Here is an 11,108-nt window from a genome sequence, read left to right as displayed (position 1 = left end):
TGTGGATGTGTCGTAGTTATCGTCCTCCGAAAGCTAAGTTCTGCAGAAGTCAATGTACTTACCTCATCATAAACAAAAGTGAAATGCTGTGCGTATAGATATCGTAGATATTACGTACATCACCGTGATAAGAAAGTACTATACTGTAACGTATTGTTACAGTAGGCTGTCTCATTGTAGCTATACCACAAAAGTTACTACTAAAACATGTTTTACTTTCCAGAAGAATTCAGAAAAACTGTGCAGATATAAAACAGATACAGCATAAAAGCAACAGTGTAGATTCTGTCACAGATTATTAGCGTCGTGATATAATCGTGTAGCTATCAAAGAAACCAAATACTAAGTCATCTTTAATCTCACAGAAAGTACTTCAAATAAAGAATGTCTTTTCAAGTAAACCAAAATGTTGCATTAAAATTTCATAGAGCAGTATATGTTCTAAGTATGTAAGCCATATATTCGTTACGTAATCGTGCAACTACCAATCAAGAATGTACACACACAATAACACTGTGTCCTCTGTTCACTATGGCAATGCATTTGAAATTATTTATCTAAATAAGTTCACTAGATTATTGACTGGATCGTTAACTTTAAAATATAGTTGCATGTTAACAGTTTCTAAGTGTGACGAAGATTACTAGTGACGTGAAGTGAAAAATTTTATAGCAAATACTAAGTTAAAAAGCAGATTATCTCTCAAGAAACAGATTTACAAGTGAAATGTGGTACAATCTTTTATCCCTTCTAGTACGCAGAGTTTCAACTTGAACGCAATTCTCATGTGGTATACGTCGGGAAAGAATATTGGAATTTTTCTCAAGATAAGCGTCAATGTTATTTTTCTCTGAGCCAGCCGGCGCACGTGGGTGCCTGCGGTGCGAGTCATTGTCTGTTTCTTTGCTGGCGCGCGTCGTTATTAGGATTAGGAGACCTAACTTCTACAAATTCACCTTGTTGAGAGGGCCCTGCCCTGTCTGAATCTCGCCAGTTCTGACGATATTCAGGTCCATCGTTACGATTATATCGTCTGTCGTCATGTCGGTAGATTCCATAGTTTCTTTCTTGTCGGTTAAGTGGTAAAGAAGTTCTCCCTGAATTGTCACTGCGCGGTGGACCGTTGCGTCTGAAGTTTTTCTGCCTCCCGTGATAATAATAGTTCTGGTTGCCATATTGTCTGTTTCTATGATTGTCTCTGTCATATTCATTACTATGGAAATGCGATCTTTCTCTGTAACTATTACTCTGCCAGTCGTTGTCATATTCTCTGTTTTGGTCACGATTTGCGTTGTAAGAATAGCCTTGTCGTGTCCAGTTATTATTTCTTTCATCGCGGAATTGTGGCGGATGTGACCTGTAATTGTTGTGTTCCTGTTTTCGCGTCCCGCGATTGTCACTGTCAATTTCCAATTCTTGTAACAGTCCCTGAAAAGCTTCAATGTCGTCTTTGAAACGTCCCGCCAAAATAATATGTCGTAAATGTTCAGGCAATTTGATTAAGCAAATGCGGATGAGTTCTGAGGGGCTGTACGGCTTTGAAAGGTACTGATCCTTAAGTAACATGTCTTCGAAATATTTGACAAGACTGGAAAATTCAGATTGTTCGAAATGTTTCATCATTATGATGCTATGTTTTACTCGGTCTTGTGTAGCCTGAGAGCAATATGCTGAAATGAAGGGATGATGAAATTCTCCTTCACTGTGACAATCGTGATTGACCGATCGCATTCTTACAGCTGGTTCATTCTCTAAGTAGCCACACATAAATTCTAACCTCTGCTCCAATGACCAGTTGGGAGGAGAACAATGAGAGAATTGATGGAGCCATGCTTGTGGAAGAATGTCGTTGCCAGAATTCTTAAATGTTTTGGATTTACGTGTAGTATTGAACAGCTTATAGTCAAAGTCATCATGTCGGCGAGTAGCATATCGGTCATTGTTACTTCGTTTCGTCGCTTCCATCTCAAAATCCGTGTACCTTGCCAATTTCTTTCATAATTTCCGAAGTGCACTGTGTTATTATTTTGTTGCTGTTCCGTATTTCTATGTCCCTCTTCCCGTGTTGGAGTGCGAGTCTCCTCTGAAATATGTAATTCTTGTATTATTTGTGCCAACTGATCTTGTACTCCCCGGATTTCTCTTTTGTGTTGCGTGTCAATTTGATTCTGATTTTGTATGAATTTCCTAATTTTTTCGTATTCTTATGTGCCATTGAAGGCTACGGGTCTTGTGTCATTCAGATCATCATCTACCTTTGTAGATAAGTTAGTGAACTGATCTGAAAGTTCGGCTACTTTCTCCGATAGTGAACTGATTTCCTCAGTGAGTTTTTCTGAACCAAATTTCAGAGTGACCATTTGTGTTGAAATTGTTCCTACTGCGTCCTTTAAGTTTTCCTGAGTTTTCTAAAGTTGCGTAACTGAATCACTAGATGCAACTGAGTCAATTTTAGCTTGCTAGTTGTCGTGATTTTCATGAACAATGGTTTGTAGTTCTTTCAACGCTTCTTCGTGATTATGTAATACATTTTCATTTCGCGAAAATATAGGTTGAAAATGCTCACAAATTTTTCTTTTTACGTTATCACAGACTCTTTGACATTTAGATTCGATGTTATGTAACTCAGTAGTTAAATCTTCGCTTGTTTGTTCAAGTGTGGTGTCTAACTTTCGAAGATTTTGTTCCATTGTGTCTAACTTTTGAAGCTTTTGCTGTGTTTGTCTCTGATTGTGTTCCATCATGTCTAACTTTTGAAGATTTTGTTCCATTTTGTCTAACTTCTGAAGCTTTTGACCCATTTGTTGTATTAATTGTAATAACAATGCACTGATGTCTGAAACATGTTCCTCAATGTGTTTCGGCAGTGAATTTGCACTGGCAACATTCACAGTTTGACAAGCAGAAAATGTGTCTTGACTTATATGAGAAAACGGTGACGACCCAAAACCTGAATCTGCAGTATTTGCGAGATTGTGTCCTGTCATTTCGGATTCCTGAGGCGAGCTGTTGCCGACCGATCGATCGATAATGCTTCCCTGTTCACTAATTGTTTCACTATCTACACCATTTTTTGCAGCCCGCTCCATTTCCCTATGCACAATTACCAAATTACGTGTTTGAACATGAGTTAATTCATTACACAGTGGCGCTAACACACTACTTTCGTCTTCACTGTCATTTCTCAGTTTACTTTGGAGTCTAGTATTACGTTTTTCACACGCCATTATTGTCACAATATTTCACACGATAACACAGAAAAGCACAATTTGAAGAGCAAAATAAGAAAACACATTAACATAGCATTGAAAATAATATCTCGTTAATTGCAAGCGCAGCTGCGAAATACTTGGTGCAAATCTACATGCATGCCACAACTGTTTTACTGTACAACAATGAAAAACTACAACCACTAAGGAAATTCTCTCTATAATTACGCGCTAGCAATAAACAATAGCTACACTAATTACAGAAACTACAACAAAAAATCAGAAGATTCCAGTGAGGTATCCTCGGCTAAGGGTCGACATATGAAAAGTCCCCTTAGAAAAATTATTGAATTACTGTGCTGGTAAACCCCTTACGTTATTTGATTTTCAAACAGCTGAGCAGAAGTGAACGTACTCAGACATTTCGCTCTTTACTTATTCTGATCAACACTAAACTGACACACAATATTTTTAGCGCAACGCAATCTGACTTTCAATAATCCCTAAAAAAGAATGGCGCTGACTAACAATAACCTATACCTTTCATGAATCACTTACCTCACAAAAATCTTCGTTACTCGAACTACTGCAATACAGCGAGCGCCACTACTGCCAGCTAAATAAAAGATTCTAACTACTGAAGGCACTAACTACTGATAGGCTTAGTTAGCAAATGAAAGATTTTAATAGAGAACAAACAATGTATTTACCTTAATAGTATTCAAAAGTCATAATATATATATAGCAGCTCATGACATCCAGTCTTACAAATTTACTGTCTCTGATGGACACACATCCAGATCATCCGCTCTCAAAACTCCGCCATTTCTCTCCCCACATCCACCACTGCTGGCGGCTCACCTCCAACTGCGCAACGCTACGCGCTGTTAACATCCAACTGCCCAACACTACAATGGCGAATTCCAACAATGCAAACCAGCCACAGACTGCACACAGCGCAGCCAGTGATTTTCATATAAAGCGCTACTTGGCGTTAGCAGCATAAAAACCTAAACAGCCTACTTACAAGTGTAACGCCACGTGGAAAGACGTGCGCGTGTGCACCTTCTGTACGCCAACAAAGTAAGAAAGAAATTAATAGATGATTACTGTTTCAGGGTAAAGAGAAACTCACTGTTGTGCTCATTTTTATCGTAATTTATTTCGTATTCTTTTATCTTTCATTCGTGCTTTAACCTGTTCACAAAAATTTCCGGGACAAAATTGATATTATCATAATTATTCCTAGAGTACCCAGGAACTGAAACATGGAAACGGATTTCATCTGCTGAAGTACTTTACATAAAACAGTGATAACAGTTAAAAAGTTCATCACATTTGAACGGTTCCTTCCGGTCCTACGTGGATGTGCAGAATACAGTGAGTACCGCTCTTCCGACACCTGGGGCTGAGTCATAATGTGAGACTTGTTGGGAAAAGACGCGGTCAGTTCTCTGTGTCAAAGCAGATTGACTTCGACTTCAGCTCCTCTGCGTAAGTTGGTGACGGCCTTATGCTTTGGGTCGGAAGGTCACTAGAGTGTAGCGCCTTCGGAGTCATTAAAGGTCGGACTGCTGCGGTCCCAGACACATTCAATTTTAGTTCCCACGTGGACCAAGAGCCGAAGTTTTCGTCTCGAACGTGGACGCGTTTTGCTATAGGTACTCTCACCTTCCATTAAGTAACTGGTTTTGGTGTAGGGCAATTTGGGTACAATCGGGTAACTAAGGAGAAAGTTAGTTAACAAGGACAGCTTTCATTGCTGGAACTTCTGGAGCTAAAACAGAAGCAGTTATAATACAGGAATAACAGGAATATTTTGTTACTGATAACAGTTGTGCAAAATATAAAAAAACATTCATAAAATCAAAAAGGAACAACCTATTTCAAATTGAGAAGTGCTTCAGGTAAGACATTATCTACTTTCATTGAGGGAGTATTCCAAAAGTTAAATGAATGAAGTTAAATACAGAAATTTGGAAACAAACCTAAATAACTTTATTTTCTTCCTCATGAAAGAGCCAAAACGGTGACAAAATTTTTTAAAAAGATGACAACCTTAAAAAGTGAGAAAGATAACTGAGTCCTCACCCTGAATGAGAGGTGACACAGTTTTAGCCATCTATATATGACGTGTGCAGTGAACTATTCTGAGTGCAGTTCTATCTCCAATAATGTAGCAATGTGTGGTTGTCTGGGTTTTGGATCTACAATGTGGATTGATATTTTAATGTCGGTTAGGAGTCTAGCAGTGAGATGCAAGGAGAAATTGTTAACATTGTGGGAAAAGGACAAACTATTACATAAGACATGTTATAACATGGAACGCCGAGTGGGAAATTGCAACGACACGTTCATCTGTGTACTAATTTTGAGACATCGTAACATATCCATTAATGATATTTCGGTGAGAGATGAACAAGACATGAACAACGAGTATTTGCTTTTGATAGTTTAAATTATGTTGAATGTAAGTGAACACTTCAGTATACTGTTATACCCACGATTTAGTGTTAAAGGAGGTACTAGAGCACAAACGAGCAGTGTTATATTTTCCGTCTGAGGCTTGAACACACCATTTATGATGCAAGTGATTATTAGTTCACCCTGTATAATCCTCAGTAGCTCTCTTCTCAAACTTTAAATACTTTAGTCAATCACCTGATTTTCTTATTGAAGAGAAGGTCTCTTTGCAAAGAAGACAAGGTGTTTTGGTCCCATCTTCAGAATAACTGTTTGCTTACACGTCTTCAACCTCTTCTGGCTCCTATGGTCTGGACCCGGAGTATTCCAACAATTTTCTTTGACCTGGCGGCAACATGCTGTCTCTGCACTGGCTCTATTTTTGTAGGGAGACTACGTGACGACGGTGCATTTTCTCTTGAGTTGGTTGATGATGGCCTCTAGCAATGAGAAACTGACTTTAAGCTCTCCGGTGAAACGGCGAATGAAGACTGTGTTTGCACATCAGTCGACGGACCAGTATGAGGAGAAGAAGCACTGACTGACTCTGTTGTTATTCTGATGGTCCTCATGACGCACATCCCTGTTCGCCAAATGCTTTTGCATTAAGCGGGAAAATACACGGATTTGTAAATCCAGATAGGTCATTTTGCATTGTTGCTGTTCTAGTACATGCAAGCTCGAGCAACTGAACTATTTGCTAAAGCGTTGCAACACTTGAGATGGATGTTAAGCCAAGTCTTAATTTCTTAATCGTGTAGAGCCCTTAATGGTCCTGTGTCAAATGAAGATACACCTCTTCAATAAGGGATCATTAATCAAGTTCTTAGTGACAAAAATAATCTGACAATAGCAGCAAAGTATTTATGTTTACTATTTGTAATAATTAAATTGTAGTTATTTAAACGTGAACATAAAAGTAGCTTAGTGTTTAAAGAATATACCTCTTACGTCGTATACGTCGTATTAATAAGATGTATGTAACGAAATCACGCCGTAATTTCAGGTATTTCCCGTTTTGCCCCAACTGTACCTTATCTGTAAAATTACTTCTGCATAAGGAAGAAAGTGAAGAATCGTTTAACATGGCGTATCTTCATAAAGCTTGTTAGAAGTACTTTATTACTAGTTTCAACTTGTAACAATACGGTGTAACTTCCTTATTAAACACAAAATATCACAAAGTAAACCATAAATCCACAAAAATGTAATATATTATTTTGGACAGCAGCGACGCGTGTGACACTACCAAGCCTTATGGCGATACTGAAGTTGTTGAGTTGATGGAATCGGTAAATGCGACGAGCAACTCTAGTCACTGTTGGTTGAACTTGGTCTAGAATGTTCGAAACAGCCGGTTTGTGCTCTGAAAATCGTGTCGGAAAATCCTTTTTTAACAAAAGTACCATCGACCGTAGAACGTTGGCTATGTACTCTCCATAGGCGTGAAACTCGTCTCTAGTTTTGGATAAAGTAGTTTGTAGTGCATTATATGCCTCTCCTGTACGATGATCTTCGGCCCTTTTTCTCTGACTTTTTTTAGGTGAAGCAAATACCTTCATGCGTTTGTTTGGTGTGGGTGGTAGTTAGTCGCTTTGCGTTGTTTGATGATCGACATCTTGACTACTCATTTCTTCGCAAGTGCTTGCTGTACCTTCGTTTGTAGCCGTGCCCGCAACCCTCTGTTCCTCCAAAACCTCCTTAAAACCCTCCTAAAACAAAGCGATGACAAAAGATTGATATAAACAATAGCAAATCAAGTAAAATAAAAAATAAAAGAATGGATATAGGAATATGGAGATACACGATAATAATCGTAAAAAATAGGGAACAATGACAAGTTGATAAGTGAAATTCAGAATATTTGTTATAATGATTACTACCTATTATTACGCAAAATTACTGATTTTATTTATTATTGATGTTCATAATTTATTAGAATGTCCATTATTATCTATGAATTTAATAACTATTTGTATTATTAGGAGTTATTAGTTTATATTTACTTTTTTGCAGATGCCACAGACGCTATAAGAGTGGTTACTTGTAGCAGAGAGAGAAAATGGAACTTTCCTCATTGCCTCGGTGTAATGGATGGCAAACATTGCGCAATCCAAGCCCAGTTAATTCTGGAACCGATTTTTTCAATTATAAGACGTTCTTCAGTACTGTTCTGTTTGGTCTAGTGGATGCTGGCTGTTGTTTTTTGTATGCTGATGTCGGCTACCAAGGTCGAATTTCAGACGGTGGTGTTTTTCTAAATACATTTTTTTAAAAGAATATGAGTAATGGTATCATCGTTTTTCCGGGCGATCGTACCCTCCCAGGCAGAAAGAAAGAAGAACTCTATGTTATTGTCGCAGACGAAGCGTTTCCCCGCAACAATCATATCATGAAGCCGTATAGTGAACAACAACCACGGAGTTCAATCAAAAGAATTTTTAACTACAGACTTTCAAGAGCAAGGCGGATTGTGGAAAATGCGTTCGGAATACTTTCTTCCGTATTCCGAATACTAAGAAAGCCTAAATTACTACAGCCTGAGAAAGCCCAAAGTGTTCAAAAATGGATCAAATGGCTCTGAGCACTATGAGACTCAACATCTGAGGTCATCAGTCACCTAGAACTTAGAACTACTTAAACCTAAGTAACCTAAGGACATCACACACATCCATGCCCGAGGCACTATTCGAACCTGCGACCGTAGCAGTCGCGCGGTTCTGGACTGAAGCGCCTTGAACAGCTCGACCACCGCGGCCGGCCCTAAAGTGTTATTATGACTTGTATATACCTCCATAATTTCTTGCAAAAAAGTTCTGCTTCCAGACAAATTTATACCCCTGTAGGAGCAGTGGATCATGAGGAGAACGGTCATTTAACGCAAGGAACTTGGAGAAATGAGATCACTTCTGCTACAACGTTCACACGATTATCGAACGTTCCAAGACGTTCAACTCGGACTGCCCAATACAATAGAGATGAATTCGCTGCTTATTTCATTTCCGAAGAGGGAAGATTGCCATGGCAAGATGATTACCAATAACTTATTAAAGAATTATCAGGTACTAGCTACGTACATACTAGTGACTGCCTGCATTTCAACTACCTATATACAGGGTGTTACAAAAAGGTATGGCCAAACTTTCAGGAAACATGTCCACATAACATCTTTTCTTAATCTGTGTGTGAGGAATGTTTCCTGAACGTTTGGCCGTACCTTTTTGTAACACCCTGTATGTGAAGTTTTACCTACATTAATTCCTATTTTATTATTTTTATTTCCTCAAATAACATAATACACAAATAAAATACATATAAATGTACATGTGCTTCAATATACTGTGTTAGAAAAATAAATGTTATTCATTATTATTTACTAGCTGAGTACCCAGCGTTGCCCCAGTATGTATTCCAATCCTGTTACTCATTTCCTCCTTTCCCCTTTGTGATGATCAGAACTCATTTTGTCATAAACCTTATAATTCTATCACAATTAGAACTTTTTTTAATTTTTAAATTTGAAAACTATAAGCAATTCCTAATAGAAATGGTAGTAAGCTAAAATAAATATGAAAAAATATCTTAAGAAATGATATGATTAATGGTATATGAGGGAACAACACCAAAAAATTAAAAATTAACAAATGAGCAGGGACCTAAATGTAAGCTGAGAAAGATAAAAAGTTATGTAGCCGTGGAGACAGAACCAAAAAGGGACTGAACCCCATTAAGTTTGTTAATAGTTCGTTTATACATTTATAAAAATAAATATATTTTATAACATCTGTGTTGATTGTTTAGCTCTGGCTCTGAGCACTATGGGACTTAAAATCTGTGGTCATCAGTCCCCTAGAACTTAGAACTACTTAAACCTAACTAAGGACATCACACACATACATGCCCGAGGCAGGATTCGAACCTGCGACCGTAGCAGTCGCGCGGTTCCGGACTGAGTGCCTAGAACCGCTAGACCACCTCGGCCGGCTGTTGATTGTTTTCCGTGGCTGATATATGCAGTTCAGAATTCAAATGCTTTGAAAGCGAACCAGTTTGGAGCGTTCACTTCCTCAACCCCAGAGCCAGACTTCCCAGGCTCAGTCTTCTTCTGGCGGGTTTCCCTGAAAGTGGCTAATAAGCTGGTCATTTTTTTTTAAATCTGGCCACATCCACGCCGAGTTTTGTTGCGATGGAATCCCACGATTCACTTTTTTAAATTTTATTTTATATTGGGAGTTTGTTGCATCCCATAACACAGGGTATTCTTCATAAGTATTCATGAATTTAATGACAAAATCGTCGGTCCTCTCTATTTCAAAAGAAATACCGATGTCCTCAACACAGGAAAAGAATAATACCAAAACAAACTGTACGAGTGCAGCGAGCCAACTGGTCAATGCTTGTTGCCGTCCACACAACTCGCGCAGCTCGCCGCGCATTCCTTTGATGCACAGACTACAGCAGGAGCCAGACAAGCCATAAGCTCGGACGGCTCGCAAGCCTGTTTCGCGGTGAGCCCTCGGAGCCTCCATCCGTCCACAATACTCGTAAGGCTCGCAAGTACACGAGTCACACGAGTATGTGGACGCACCTTGATGCATTGCCGTCGTATGGGCCCGGGCACGACTCCCGGCTGGGTCGGGGACCCTCTCCACTCAGGGACTGACTGGGGTGCAGTGTTGTCCTCATCATCATTTCATCCACATCCGGCGCGCAGGCCCCCCAATGTGGTGTCGAATGTAATAAGACCTGCACCAAGGCGGTCGGACTTGCCCCGTAAGAGTCCACTGGGTCAATGACACCAAATGCTCATTCCCATTGGAAATCCCCATTATCACGATCGTTCATTTTGTTTCAGTCCATCGGCAGTCACACATTTTATTGCATCGTCAGCGAGGCTACGTCACCTAAAGTGATCTTTTCTACATTATGCAGTGGTGGCAAAGATAGTGCAGCAATTCAGAACTTTGTACGCCAATGTTTATTTATGAGAGTGCACCTTACAGGTACGGAGGTAGAATAAACGGTGCAGCTATTTAGTACTTTCTGCGTCATTGTTCATTTGCGAGAATGAACTTCACTGTTACTGAAGTAGTCAGAATTAAAGCTAATAAAAGGTTGAACGTTGTCACATTCTTGAAAAAGAAAATGGCTCTGAGCACTATGGGACTTAACATCTGAAGTTATCAGTCCCCTAGAACTTAGAACTACTTAAACCTAACTAACCTAAGGACAACACACACATCCCTGCCCGAGGCAGGATTCGAACCTGCGACCGTAGCTGTCGCGCGGTTCCAGACTGTAGCGCCTAGAACCGCTCGGCCACTCCGTCGGCTCACATTCTTGAAAGAACTCATTTGTAATTTATAATAACACTAAACCAGCGAAACGTTGGTATTGGCGTGTTTGAACACGCTTTCCCAAAACTACAAAAACGAA

The 11,108-nt window shown here is 39.4% G+C and overlaps 1 pseudogene; it reads right to left on the bottom strand.

Annotated features, from left to right (window-relative positions):
- Positions 1 to 6,983: 6,983 nt before the first annotated feature.
- Positions 6,984 to 10,270, bottom strand: LOC126234878 (uncharacterized; annotated as a pseudogene).
- Between the last annotated feature and the right edge of the window lie 838 nt (positions 10,271 to 11,108).

Source organism: Schistocerca nitens, chromosome 2, assembly GCF_023898315.1.
Source record: "Schistocerca nitens isolate TAMUIC-IGC-003100 chromosome 2, iqSchNite1.1, whole genome shotgun sequence".
Taxonomy (NCBI): Eukaryota; Metazoa; Arthropoda; class Insecta; order Orthoptera; family Acrididae; genus Schistocerca; species Schistocerca nitens.
Note: the sequence above shows the minus strand (reverse complement) of the source record. Positions and strands in the feature narration are given on the sequence as shown.